Source organism: Stenella coeruleoalba, assembly GCF_951394435.1.
Source record: "Stenella coeruleoalba genome assembly, chromosome: 9".
NCBI lineage: Eukaryota > Metazoa > Chordata > Mammalia > Artiodactyla > Delphinidae > Stenella > Stenella coeruleoalba.
The window spans coordinates 74,807,886-74,824,011 of record NC_137155.1 but is presented as its reverse complement, the minus strand read 5'-3'; the positions used below and the strand labels follow the sequence as shown (position 1 = coordinate 74,824,011).

At 32.6% G+C, this 16,126-nt stretch overlaps 1 protein-coding gene across 1 annotated transcript in view; it reads right to left on the bottom strand.

The window, feature by feature from the left end:
- The window catches only part of LOC307191693 (uncharacterized protein), a 509,460-nt gene that overhangs the window by 309,493 nt on the left and 183,841 nt on the right, over nucleotides 1-16,126 (bottom strand). The gene's annotated exons all lie outside the window — the stretch shown is intronic.

Below are 16,126 nucleotides of genomic sequence, written 5' to 3'. Positions count from 1 at the left end.
AAAATTAGAAATGAAAAAGGAGAAGTAACAACTGACACTGCAGAAATACAAAGAATCATGAGAGATTACTACAAGAAACTCTATGCTAATAAAATGGACAACCTGGAAGAAATGGACAAAATCTTAGAAATGCACAACCTGATGAGACTGAACCAGGAAGAAATAGAAAATATGAACACACCAATCACAAGCACTGAAATTGAAACTGTGATTAAAAATCTTCCAACAAACAAAAGCCTAGGACCAGATGGCTTCACAGGTGAATTCTATCAAACATTTAGAGAAGAGCTAACACCTATCCTTCTCAAACTCTTCCAAAATACAGCAGCAGGAGGAACACTCCCAAACTCATTCTACAAGTTCACCATCACCCTGATACCAAAACCAGACAAAGATGTCACAAAGAAAGAAAACTTCAGGCCAATACCACTAATGAACATAAATGCAAAAATCCTCAACAAAATACTAGCAAACAGAATCCAACAGCACATTAAAAGGATCATACACCATGTTCAAGTGGGGTTTATTCCAGGAATGCAAGGATTCTTCAATATATGCAAATCAATCAATGTGATACACCATATTAAAAAATTGAAGGAGAAAAACCATATGATCATCTGAATAGATGCAGAAAAAGCTTTTGACAAAATTCAACACCGATTTATGATAAAAACCCTGCAGAAAGTAAGCATAGAGGGAACTTTCCTCAACATAATAAAGGCCATATATGACAAACACACAGCCAACATCATCCTCATGGTGAAAAACTGAAATCATTTCCACTAAGATCAGGAACAAGACAAGGTTGCCCACTCTCACCACTCTTATTCAACATAGTTTTGGAAGTTTTAGCCACAGCAATCAGAGAGGAAAAAGAAATAAAAGGAATCCAAATTGGAAAAGAAGAAGTAAAGCTGTCACTGTTTGTAGATGACATGATACTATACATAGAGAATCCTAAAGATGCTACCAGAAAACTACTAGAGCTAATCAATGAATTTGGTAAAGTAGCAGGATACAAAATTAATGAACAGAAATATCTGGCATAATTATACACTACATACTTATACACTAATGATGAAAAATCTGAAAGTGAAATTAAGAAAACACTCCCATTTACCATTGTAACAAAAACAATAAAATATCTAGGAATAAACCTACCTAAGGAGACAAAAGACCTGTATGCAGAAAATTATAAGACACTGATGAAAGAAATTAAAGATGACACAAGTAGGTAGAGAGATATACCATGTTCTTGGATTGGAAGGATCAACATTGTGAAAATGACTATACTACCCAAAGCAATCTACAGATTCAATGCAATCCCTATCAAACTACCATTGGCATTTTTCACAGAACTAGAATAAAATATTTCACAATTTGTATGGAAACACAAAAGACCCCAAATAGCCAAAGCAATCTTGAGAATGAAAAATGGAGCTGGAGGAATCAGGCTCCCTGACTTCAGACTACACTACAAAGCTACAGTAATCAAGACAGTATGGTACTAGCACAAAAACTGAAATATAGATCAATGGAACAGGATAGAAAGCCCAGAGATAAACCCACGTACATACGGTCACCTTATCTTTGATAAAGGAGGCAAGAATATACAGTGGAGAAAAGACAGCCTCTTCAATAAGCGGTACTGGGAAAACTGGACAGGTACATGTAAAATATGAAATTAGAACACTCCCTAACACCACACACAAAAATAAACTCAAAATGGATTAAAGACCTAAATGTAAGTCCAGACACCATCAAACTCTTAGAGGAAAACATAGGCAGAACACTGTATTACATAAATCACAGCAAGATCCTTTTTGACCCACCTCCTAGAGAAATGGAAATAAAAATAAACAAATGGGACCTAATGAAACTTAAAAGCTTTTTCACAGCAAAGGAAACCATAAACAAGACCAAAAGACAACCCTCAAATGGATAAAATATTTGCAAATGAAGCAACTGACAAAGGATTAATCTCCAAAATTTACAAGTAGCTCATGCAGCTCAATAAGAAAAACACAAACAACCCAATCAAAAATGGGCAGAAGACCTAAAGAGACATTTCTCCAAAGAAGATATACAGATTGCCAGCAAACACATGAAAGAATACTCAACATCAGTAATCATTAGAGAAATGCAAATCAAAACTACAATGAGATATCATCTCACACAGGTCAGAATGGCCATCATCAAAAAATCTAGAAACAATAAATGCTGGAGAGGGTGTGGAGAAAAGGGAACACTCTTGCACTGTTGGTGGGAATGTAAATTGATACAGCCACGATCGAGAACAGTATGGAGATTCCTTAAAAAACTACAAATAGAACTACCATACGACCCAGCAATCCCACTACTGGGCATATACCCTGAGAAAACCATAATTCAAAAAGAGTCATGTACCAAAATATTTATTGCAGCTCTATTTACAATAGCCAGGATATGGAAGGAACCTAAGTGTCCATCAACAGATGAATGGATAAAGAAGATGTGGCACATATATACAATGGAATATTACTCAGACATAGAAAGAAATGAAATTGAGATAATTGTTGTGAGGTTGATGGACCTAGAGTCTGTTATACAGAGTGAAGTAAGTCAGAAAGAGAAAAATAAATACCATATGCTAACACATACATATGGAATATAAGAAAAAAAAGGTTATGAAGAACCTAGGGGTAAGATGGGAAGAAAGACACAGACCTACTAGAGCATGGACTTGAGGATATGGGGAGGGGGAAGGGTAAGCTGTGACAATGTGAGAGAGTGGCATGGACATATATACAATACCAAACGTAAAATAACTAGCTAGTGGGAAGCAGCTGCATAGCACAGGGAGTTCAGCTAGGTGGTTTTTGACCACCTAGAGGGGTGGGATAGGGAGGATGGGAGGGAGGGAGATGCACGAGAGAAGAGATATGGGAACATATGTATATGTATAACTGATTCACTTTGTTATAAAGCAGAAACTTAGTTTCTGCTTTATAACAAAGTGAATCAGTTATACATATACATATGTTCCCATATCTCTTCCCTCTTGCACCGTGGTAAAGCAATTATACTCCAATAAAAATGTTAAAAAACAAAACAAAACATTGTGAGTATACACTATAAAATGGTTAAAATAGTGAATTTTATGTAAATTTTATATCAATAAAATCGTAAAAATATTAAAATGTACCATTTTATTTAACCCTTCATCAAAAAAAGTTTAGGAAAGCTTTATTTCTTATAGATTAGCGCTAACTAAAAATGTGTAAGTTTAGGAGATTAATGAGTTGAAAATATTGGCATGGACATTTCTCTGTTCATTATTCTTCTGCATTATTTCATCTAACTGTAACTTATTATTACCTCTTGAAATTTGGTTTACTTAAAAAAGAAATTTCAACATATCTACCTGTGCCAATCACTGTACTTGATTTTGGAAATCAAAGATAAATGGGTGGTACTTCAAACAATACTGTAGTAATCAAAACAGCATGGTATTGCACAAAAATGGACACATGGATCAATAGAACAGAATAGAGAGCCCAGAAATAAACCCACACACTTAGAGTTAATTAATTTGTGACAAAGGAAGTAAGAATATACAATGGAGAAAAGACAGTTGCTTCAGTAAGTGGTGTTGGAAAAGCTGGTCAGTGGCATGTAAATCAATGACATTAGAACACTCTCTCACACCATTCACAAAAATAAACTCAAAATGGTTAAAGACTTAAATATAATACATGACACCATAAAATTCCAAGAAGAGAACATAGGCAAAACATTCTCTGACATAAATTGTACCAATGTTTTCTTAAGTCAGTCCTCCAAAACAAAAGAAATAAAAGCAAAAATATACAAACGGGACCTAATCAAATTTATAAGCTTTTGCAGAGCAAAGGAAACCATAAACAAAACAAAAAGGAACTTACAGAATGGGAGAAAATATTTGCAAACGATGCAACTGACAAGGGCTTAATTTCTAAAACATCTAAAAAGCTCATATAGCTCAATATCAAACAACCAACCGAATGGAAAAAAAAAAAAAAAGGGCAGAAGATCTCAATAGACATTTCTCTGAAAACAGACATGTAGATAGCCAACAGGCATATGACAGGATGTTCAACGTCGCTAAGCATTAGAGAAATGCATATCAAAACTATAATGAGGTACCACCTCACACTGGTCAGAATGGCCAGCATCAAAAAGTCTACAAATAATAAATGCTGGAGAGGGTGTAGAGAAAAGGGAACCCTGCTACACTGTTGGTGGGAAGTAAATTGGTGCAGCCACTATGGAGAACAGTATGGAGGTTCCTTAAAAAACTAACAATAGAGTTGCCATATGATCCAGCAATCTTGCTCCTGGGCATATTTCCCCAAAAGACAAAAACTCTAATTAGAAAAGATACGTGCACCCCAATGTTCATAACAGCGCTGTTTACAATAGCCAAGACCTGGAGGCAACCTAACTATTCACTGACAGATAAATGGATAAAGAAGATGTGGTATTTACAAAACAGAAACAGACTCACAGACTTAGAAAACAAACTTATGGTTACTAAAGTGGAAAGGTGGGGGAAGAATAAATTAGGAGTTGGGATTAGCAGACACAAATTTTTCTATAAAATAAACAACAAGGTCCTACTGTATAGCACAGGGAACTATATTCAATATCTTGTAATGAACTATAATTGAAAAGAATCTGAAAAGAAAAAAATATATATATATATCTGAATTACTTTGCTGTACACCTGAGACTACAAAACCTTGTAAATCAACTATACTTCAATTGAAAAAAAAAGATAAATGGCTTGTGCTTGACCTTCTGAGAAATTCACAGCCCAGTAACCATGGCAAAACACATACATGAGTGAAGAGAGTGCTATACAGAAAAATACAATTATTTTGACAGATATTCATGTGAATATTTTCATTCAGATGTGGAATCTGCCTAAAGATGCAATTCTGATTCAAACTACATTCATGTACTAGTGTTTGTTTAGGTAATTCAAGGGCAGAATTTAGATAGATAATAGAGAGAGAGATAGATAGATGATAGAAAGATAGGGAGAGATAAGGCAAAAATCATGTCTGTCAGACGATAGTCCTGGATATTTGGACTCATGAAATTATTCTGAAGCACCCCAACAGAGTAAGCAAAAATTAAACATTGTTTTGATTACTAGAGTGACAGTTCTCATCACGCTTTTGCTTTACCTTCCATGTTAATAACTGTGCTTTTCATTTGATAACAGATTTTCATTACTGACAATGTCAGATGATTACAAGAGACAAGTGAAGGAAGAAAAGACACATATTATTTACATCTGAACTACTCAGGGCTATAGAAAACTACTGTGCTCCAAGCTGAATATCTGTTATACCAAGTTGTACTTAATTACAGAGATTAAAACAAAATGATTAAAAATAATTCACAAATTTTACCTGAAATTATCATGCAGGAAAAAATTCTGTATTTTAAATAAAACTGTTACATTAAAAATACTAGTTAACATAATACTTCTCAATTCTTAATATAAATATGTCTATTAAAAGTATAATTCTCTTTCTTGGAAAAAAATAAGATGTGTAGTTTGTATGCACTTAATGGAATTTCCATTGTTTTATTTTCCAAGTTCATATGAATGTTCAAGTTATTCCTGAAACTGAAGCTCAGCTAAGACTCTGTAGAAATGATATCTTGCTGCGTTCATTAGAGTACTTAATGCTCTTGTTGTATTTCCTGAGGCATATACTCACATGCATATGTATAGGAAGAGCAGATAAGGAGAGATATGGTTAGTTTAAGTTAGGATTTCTTGTCTTGTGTTTCTGCATGCAGTGGATTTTGGAAATGATTTATAAGTCATGTGCATGATTGCTTAGTGTTGAAATTACCAGTGTAAGAATTCACAATCTGGCTTGTTTGCTGTTACTGACAGAATTTGTGGGTTCAGGTTTGTTACACAAAGGAAATTAAATATCAGTAACTTATGCTTTTGTAATGCTTGTAATATTTAAAAAAAATCTTATCATTGGTGAAATTTTATCTTTAGAGTAATTCTTTGTAGGTACTAAAAATATCCCTGTTCTTATTAGTAATAAAATAATGTGTGCTAGTTGGAGGTTGTTGATATCTTTAAACATCTTTTTTTTAATTTTTAATTTAATTTTATTTATTTTTTTATACAGCAGGTTCTTATTAGCCAACAATTTTATACACATCAGTGTATACATGTCAATCCCAACTGCCCAATTCATCACACACACCCCCACCACCCCTGCCACTTTCCCCCCTTGGTGTCCATACATTTGTTCTCTACATCTGTGTCTCAATTTCTGCCCTGCAAACCATTCATCTGTACCATTTTTCTAGGTTCCACATATATGCATTAATATACGATATTTGTTTTTCTCTTTCTGACTTACTTCACTCTGTATGACAGTCTCTAGATCCACCCACGTCTCAACAAATGACCCAATTGTGTTCCTTTTTGTTGCTGAGTAATATTCTATTGTATATATGTACCACATCTTCTTTATCCATTCATCTGTCGATGGGCATTTAGGTTGCTTCCATGACCTGGCTATTGTTAATAGTGCTGCAATGAACATTGGGGTGCATGTGTCTTTTTGAATTATGGTTTTCTCAGGGTATATGCCCAGTAGTGGGATTGCTGGGTCATATGGTAATTCTATTTTTAGTTTTTTAAGGAACCTCCATACTGTTCTTCATAGTGGCTGTATCAATTTACATTCCCACCAACATGCAAGAGGGTTCCCTTTTCTCCACCCCTCTCCAGCATTTATTGTTTGTAGATTTTTTGATGATGGTCATTCTGACTGGTGTGAGGTGACACCTCATTGTAGTTTTGCTTTGCATTTCTCTAATGATTAATGATGTTGAGCATGCTTTCATGTGTTTGTTGGCAATCTGTATATCTTCTTTGGAGAAACGTCTATTTAGGCAAAATTCAACACCCATTTATGATAAAAACCCTACAGAAAGTAGGCATAGAGGGAATTTACCTCAACATAATAAAGGCCATATATGACAAACCCACAGCCAACATCATCCTCAATGGCGAAAAACTGAAACCATTTCCACTAAGATCAGGAACAAGACAAGGTTGTTGATATCTTTAAACATCTTTTTATATTAGGAAATCATTTTGAAATTTCTGATTGAGGAATCATAGGGAGAGAACCAATATTTCCTGATAGAGGCAATATTTCCTGAGTTTCTATCTGGGAAAGAAATATATCTTCCCTTAACTTCCACTGATTTTTCTCAATGACTTATTTTTGCTATATGTATGCTACTCAACTACATGAATGCTATATTTTATACTGTATTAAGATATTATTTTACTATGGAATCTGCAAGAAGTAAGGCAAAAATGAATATAAAATATTGATATTTTAATTTGAAATTCATCTGAGGGAAAGTTGTGTTCTTGATACAAGGAACTGGGCAGGAAGGTCTAGACATGATGCTCACAGAAAGTCAACTGTTGTTCTTGACCAAAAGTGACAAAGGTGTTTAGGTATGTAATATAGGCTAGATGCTAACATGACAATTTACATCAGGAGAAAAGCCAAGATATAAGAAAATATACACGTAAAATGTATTTGCATGGTTGTGCTAGCATACTGAAGAATTGGCTGAAAATGTGTTGGGTAACATATGGAAGAGACAGACATTACAATCCCAGAAAATAAAGATATGGTAAAATAACATATCTGTATTTTTAAGACTCCTTATTTTAGAGTTGAATTTTCCTGTGCATTTATTTCATTTATTCCATCCTCTTACATGTAAGACTCTATTCTAGAAACTGCAAATGCATCGATATACAAAATAGACAAAATTACTTGCTTTTGTGAAACTTTTCTAATTATGACCATAGATTAAACTTTTGCAAACTATCCTAGTTATGTTATTTGAATTAGAAGAGGGTTTTTTTCCCTCTCCACATTTGGAGGGAGAATGGAGTGATAATAATAGATATAAAGACAGTAAGAGAAGGGATATATGAGGAGAAATTGATCAGTACTTTTTTCTAGCTTAGTTAGAATTTCTTTTCCAATTAAAAATATTAGAGACTCTAGATATTGCTTAATAATGCAGGTTTCCTTTGTTCTCCTGAAATTATGTTTGCTTTCTAATTCATGTAACATCCCTTTGGGTGTCATCTGTTATTTTCTCCAATTATTAACTAACTAGAGCTTTCATATATATCAACACACATAAAAAATGACTAAATAAAATATCTAGTGGTTTTCCAATATATATTTTTGTTGTTGAGCTTAAATCTTCAATATGGCCTAATTTCATGATATAATAATTGTTTTGTGAAAATTATATCATTTGTTTGGTTGGTGTATTTGTTACATTACAGTGAATCCATTTATAGCACAGCTGCATGTACATAGTCATCTCTACATATTTATATGATTTTATTACTCTTGATTATTCATTTATACTTTCAGTTATTGTTCTACATGATACGAATAGTCTACATCTGTATTTGACATCTATTGCTGTGTAACAAATTACCACAAACTTAGTTGCTTAAACAGCATCCACGTACTAGCTCACACCTGTCAGTCAAAAGAAGTCCAGGCACAGCATCACTGAATTATCTCTTTACAGGGTCTCACAAGGCTAAAATCAAGACATCAGCCAGGCTGTACACTCACTTAGAACTCAGGATCTTCCAAGCTTATTGATTTTGGGTCAAGTTAAGCTTGTGGTTGTTGGACAAAAGTCCCGATTTTCTTTCTGCCTGTGAGCCAGGGGATGCTCTTAGCTCTTAAAGTCCACTCACATTTCTTGCCACATTACTGTTTCATCCTTAAAGGCAGCAATGGAGAATCTTCATGTCAAATTCCTCTGATTACTTAGAATGCCTTTCATCAGCAATACCTCCATCATTTCTAAGGGTTTACCTGGTCAGGTCAGGTCCACCCAGGGTAATCTCCCTTTTTAAAATATTAACTATGCCATATAATATAATCTATTCATGGACTGTCTATTCTATCATATTCACAATTATCAGGGATTTATACAAGGTATGTATACCAGAGGGCCGGGATCTTGGGGCCATCTTAGAACTCTGCGCACTCTCAACATTTCTAATTGTGTTATAAAATGAAACTCACTTGTGCTTTCAAAGAGCAGTTATGGATCAAGATATTTAATGAATTATTTTATGCATAACCTTTTTATGACTATATACATACACAGGAAGGGATACATTCTTGCTTTTGAAAAGCTGTCATTTTAATTTAACTTTATTTCATTGAGTAGGATTTGGAATTCAAAGTTCCAGGTATAATCAGATATCATTATGCACATATTCTACTGAAAATCCCAAGGAAATATCTAATAAACCGAGACAACAGAGTTGTTTAAAAAACAAACAAAGAAAAAACCTTTCCCGATTTTACCAACTTGATTAGTGAGCAAAAAAGAGGTTAGAATCACACAGGACCAAGGGTCCTAAATCAGAGTTTTATGCTTTCTTTAACACTAGATGCTAATTTAAATGTCTAAATTATTTTGTCTAATTAATAACATAATTTTTAAAACACCAATATTTATAAATATTTGACATTACTTCTAAAATTATTAAAAAGTCAATATAATAATGTTCAAATTCCACTTGGAGATAAAAAATATAAACAGTTCCATAAATCTAAAATGCAATTTAGGATTTCATGCTTGCTAAGATTTAGATATCATCTTGGAAGTTATTTATGAGTACACACTTGGATAATCTGATCAATAATCCACTAAAAGGAGTTGTGTATAAATGAAATCATAAGTCTAATATGTATGTCTAAATCACAACTTGTGTTATTAAGGTTTATATACAATTTGGGGGTTTGGGTTTAATTTAGAATCCTAAACAGACTCATCCATTTTTTCAGTAAATACATCTTTAGTTCTTGGTATCTGTCAAATATATGCTAGGTAAAATGGAGGGAATGGGAAGAGGAGGGGACAAAGAGAAGAAAGTAGAGAGTAGTGGTTAGGTGGAGAGTAGAAGGGATCATGGGGAAGAAAGAAAGAAAAGAACATAGAGGAAATAATTAACAGAGGAATTAAGATGGCCAAGGAAAACACCAGCATTGAAGAAATGAGAAGAGGAAAAGAGAACAGACTAGCTGAAAAGACTGTTAGGATTCAAAGAACTGAACTTCTATTTTTTGGCTCATCCATACTTTAGCCTGAGCATACTGTCTTGTGATGACAAGATACCTAGGTCTTCAGCATCGCATCTGTATACCAGACAGATTAAAGGAGAAGGACCAAAGGGCATATGAGTGGATGCTGACATTCAGATAACCATGCAATAACTTTCTCTTGCACTCCATTGACAAAAATGTGTGATAAATTAACACTCCTAACTGTAAGGTAAACTAATAACTGTTACCTGGCACACTGCCGTATCTTCCTTGCTATTTCCAAAATCAAGTTTCTATCAGTAAGAAATACATACTAAGAAAAGAAATAGTAACAAAACACTGATCGCTAACCCAGAGAGTGAAGATGCAGGTATTTTGGAAGTGTTGGTGTACAGTGAATTTCCTGTTTGAAAGCCTCCATTTATGCCATTTCATAACAAGATCCAATGTTGAGTATGAGAGAAGAGCTGGTAAAGTAAAAGTTGAAGAAATTGGAGATCTGTTTATGAGGACAGTGAAGAAGTGTTGTCTGACAGTCACAAGGAACTAGGTATATTTGGAGATCATGAGTCTTTAGTGGCACTAACAAGAATTGTTAAGTGTTTTTCCAATGCTTAGCAACCCAGGTGTTAACAAAGAAAGGCAGACATTTGGATTAACCCAGGATCAGTATTAAGAGTGAAAACTATTGTGGAGATAATGTTTTAAATAATATACCACAGAAAGTAAGCATGGTATCAAAGGGAAGAAACACCCAGGAATTGTGTTAAGGCTGTAGTTTTCAAATAATGGTAACAAGAATTGTATTGTGAATAACTGAGTTGTGAGAACTGTAAGGATAAATAGGTAAGGTCAGAATTTTAAATATATAAATTTCTGATTTCAGTGAGGTATTAATTTCAGTGTTAATATTCATTAGGGTGACATAACGATAATGAGTAACTGAAGATCTGAGGTCTTCGGGACTTAAGAGGTCAACAATTTAAGAGCTTGGGTTATTGAATGAATCACATATATGTACTTTGAATACATGTAAGATAATTACTCTGAAGTATTTAGAAGAGAATAGGAAGACTGTAAGCTGGTGGCAAAGCCATCAATAAACAAAACAGAATAGATAGAAGTGGCCTGAAAAATAAGTCATTAGCATAAAGGAATAGGACTTTCTTTCAGACATGGATGTCAAATGAAAAAATTACAAGCTTTATTTACAATATCCCGAAACAGGCAAAAAATCAAATATCTATTATCAGAATAATGGATACACAAATTATGATATATTTATGTAATAGAATATGACATCAATAAAAGAAAATGAACTACTGATATACATGACATTGATAAATCTCACAGACATTTTGCTTAAGAAGTAAAACACAATAGAATACATACTTTTGATTCAATTTATGTGAAGTTTTGAAACAGCAAAAGCAATGCAACATTACAAAGAAAACTAAAACAGTGGATTTTCAGGGAATGTTGGGGTTGAATGAAAAGTAACAAATGAGAAATTTTGGGTTGAAGTAAATATTCCATATCACAATAAGGGTATGTGTTTCACAATTATATATATTTCTCAAATATTTATATATAAGGTTCATGCATTTCAGGCATGTATATTAATAAATTAATAATAATAACAGTTGAGCAGTGGTGTGGAGCTATAGAATGCAAAGAATGGAAGAATGCTGATAACTGTTAAACCTGTAATTATCGATATAGTGAATATTATTATATTATCCTCTGAACTGTGAATGTTAACATTTTCAATAACAAAAGTAAAAAAATGTACATTTATTGATATAGTGAGTAGATTTGTATTGCATTCCAAATTCCTAGAAAAAGAGAGCTAAAAATATATAGAACTGTACCTTGAAATTGGTTATATTCATTTGTGTATGAGTTGGTAGGAATTCCTACCCTAATTTTGGGCTGCCAATGGATCAAGTAGCCAAATATACAAAGATTCATTTTAAATGTAGACCTACATTTAAAACAATAAGAGTCATAGAAACAAAAATATCTTTATAACAGTTCATATTAGGAATGAGACTGGCAGAGATGAGATGAACAAAAATAAGGATTGCATAGGAACAGAGGGCAAGAGAGCTTCACACAAAATGTTGAAGAAGGTTTGTATTTTGAAAACTGGAATAATTGAATCAGAGAGAACTCACAATCAGGTAAACAAAGAAAAGGAAAATAAGAGAACAGCGACTCTGAAGTTAGGGAAGAAAAGTCTTCAAAAGGATAAAAATGATGGGCTACAAAGTTTCCGAGACAGAATAAAAGTAAACACTCTTTGAGAATATTGGATTTTCCTATTGTGAGGCAATTATTTAAAATCCAACTTCAGTAAAATTTAGGGGGCAGAAGCCAGATTCCAAAGGTTTAAGAAAGTAGAAGTTTTAACATTCTAAGAGTTTTGATGGCAACATGAAAGACTACAGTATAAATATTATATGTTATATAATATAGTATATTATATATTGTGAAATTTATTTTGTGAAAATGAATAGTACTGAGTTAAGTAATATGTTATTTACTGACTTTGTTTTCATTGGACAAAATAACATTGAAAAAATTACTAGTATTTTAAGTCATCATCAATAACTTCAAAGACTCACCTTATCAAGTATAATATTGGTCTATTATTATTATTAGCTTTGAAAAATTCTAAGCAAATCACAAAAGGAACAGGATTGATATTTCTAGTGACTGCACTTTCAGTGAATGAGTCAAATCCTTTTAGAACACAATTAAATAAAAAACAAACAGAAAACCACTCTTTAAAAAGAGCAGTTCTGAATTCTTTTTTTACTGTACTACAAAAATTGACCATTATTTAAAAGGTACATAAAATCTGATATGAAAAATTGGCCATTATTTAGAAGTTTGGGGATTGGATCATAACAAAATGATCATCTATCAAATACCCAATTGGTGATTATTCATCACGGTAATTTTTTTTTAATTATCTAAACCATATTTATTTGTTTTTAAATACATAAGAAAATGATAGTAATTATTCCTATAGGACTATATACTCATATGATCAATTGATTTTTGACAGAGGCACTGACACATTTTAGTTAGGAAAAGATAATCTTTTCAACAAATTGTGTTGGAAGTAATGAGTACTTTGTGGAAAATAATAAACCTCAGTGTTTACATCACAATCACACTTTACATCAAATTGACTTGAATTGGATCATAGACCTAAGTTTAAAGTACTATAATATTTCTAGAAGCAAATATAGGAGAAAATTGTAGCAACTGGGCATTGACAAATTTTTCTTAGATTAAAAAAAAACTATAACCATAAAACAAACAGAAAAGTTTAATAAAATGGACTACATAAAATTAGAAAATTTGCTCAGTTAAAGACACTGTTCAGAAAATGAACATGTAAGCCATGTGCTTGGAGAAATTATTCACAACACATATATCTGAAAAGGAAGTATATATAGATTATGTCAAAGCACAATTGGAAATTAGAAAGATAAAAAATATAAATATGGAAAATACTTGAAAAGACCACTGGACCGCCAGGGAAGTCCCTCAATTATTCTTAATTTTACCTATAGATTCAACACAACCCTGATGAAAATCCTAGCAAGCTACCTTTTGGATATTAAGGAACTGATTTTAAATTTGTATGGAAAGGCAAAAGACTCAGAATAACCAACACAATACTGAGGAAGAGGAACAAAATTAGACAGCAGACTCTACCCAACTTTAAGATTTACTATAAATCTACAGTAATGAAGGCAGCATGGCATTAGCAAAAATATAGACATATACCTCAATGGAACAGAATACTGAGCCCAGAAATAGACTGAGACAAATATCTTCAACTGATCTTTGACAAAGGAGCAAGGGCCATTTAATGAAGAAAGGATAATATTTTTTTTAAATAAGCAGAACTAGAATAATTGGACATTTAAATGCAAAAAAAAGTCAAAATACAAATCTTCCTTACATCTTTCATAAAGAGTAACTCAAAATGAATCTGTCACTTAGAAATAATGTTAGTGCAATAAAACATCTAGTAAAGACCAAAAAGGAAAATCTATGCAACTTTGGGTTTGGTGATAAGTTTTTAGATACAATAGTAAAAACATGACCCATGAAAAAAAGAATTGATAAAGTAAGCTAGCAAAATTTTAGCATTCTACTGTGTGAAAGATACTTTTAAGAGAATAAAAAGACAAGCCACAAAGTGGGAGAAAATATTTGTAAAACATATATCTGATAAAGGAATTATATATGAAATGTAGAAAGAATTCTTAAAACTCAACAATAAGAAAATAACTCAATTAAAATGGACAAAAGATCTGAACAGACATCTCACAAAAGAAGATATAAAAATAGCAAATAATCATATGAAATATATCTACTTATAGATATGTATATATACATAAGTTGGTATGCCACATATATTTCTTCTTTCCTTTAGCAGGGGGGGCCTCAGAGAAATGACACCCTGGTATCAATGAGCACATCTAGTGTCCAGATCTGGGTTTCTAATATTATTCTCCAACAAAAGGAATTAGGGCTCTTTGGAGATATGGCTGATTCTAGGTATGGGAAAGGGATGGTACAAGATGAGCCTGGTACATTTATAATGCTAAAAAATGGGCTCAAACAAACAAACAAAAGTTTCTTTGTAATCCATAATGGCCCTAAACTGGGAATGATAGCCATGTCTATTACCAATAAGGAAAAACATATCTAACTGTGTTATATTTATAAAAAGGAACACTACTTAGAAATAAAAAGGACAAACTACTGGTATAGGTAACAACGTAAAAGAATGCTACAAACTTTTGCAGACTGAAATAGCAAAATAGGCCTGGTATCTATGTTTGTATGCCTCAATTTACTTGAAAGTTTAGAAATGGCAAAACTATTCTATAATGATAGAAATAAGGTTATTTGTTGCCTGAGGTTGGTTGTGGGTAGGTAAAGGGTATTGACTTAACAAGGGCCTAAGGAAATTTTCTGAGGAAATAAAAATATTCTTATACTGATTGAGGTGGTAGTTATATGAGTGTGTACATTGTTCAAAGTCATTGACTTGTCCACTTAAAAATGTGTGAGTTTTAAGAAAATAATTTCACAATAAAATTCATTTTAAAAATTGGAAGGAGTAAGTATAAAAAAATATCACCTGAGCTTCTTGCATTTTGACATCTTTATTACTTTCATCCACAACTTTTATGGAATAGTTGTTTCTTTCAGACTACAATGGTATACTGATATTCTTTCAAGTTTATCCAAGTAGTCATTTGTTTCTTTTGTATACCAAATATTTTATAACAGATATATATATATATATACATATTCACATATATACATATATTTATATCCAGACACTTAAAATATCATGTAGAAGAATGAAAAGAGATGCTAAAACCTCCATTTGATGTATTATGCACATGACAGTACTATAGGATGAGAAATTTTATAATCATAAAATGATATTTTTTTCAGTAAAAGCAATGTATCCGGTTCTACAAACAGCTGCAAAATAGACTGAAATTAAACCTCTTTCTAATCTTCCTTCTGCAATCCTGACTTGAGTTTGTATGTTTGTCATGTTTGGCTACTGTAGGGAATGTGGAGACTAAGACAAATCCCATCTCTTAATAAAATAACTTTATGTCTATTGAAAGTCTATAATTGATGACCCCAGTCTGTTTTCCCTGAAATCTAAACCCTAAGTGTTTTCAGAGCCTAGGAAGTTGGAGTTTCAAGGTTAGATCTATGAGCATCAACTTGCAAGTTTTATTTTGTTCTTTAAATAGGCAATTTAAAATTCATCAAACTGATATATTTTGATACCAAATCTAATATTACCTAGTATTTATTATATGACAAAAACATGTGTAACAAAAATGTGGGAGAAGCAAGAATTAAGGATGGCACCTAAGGTT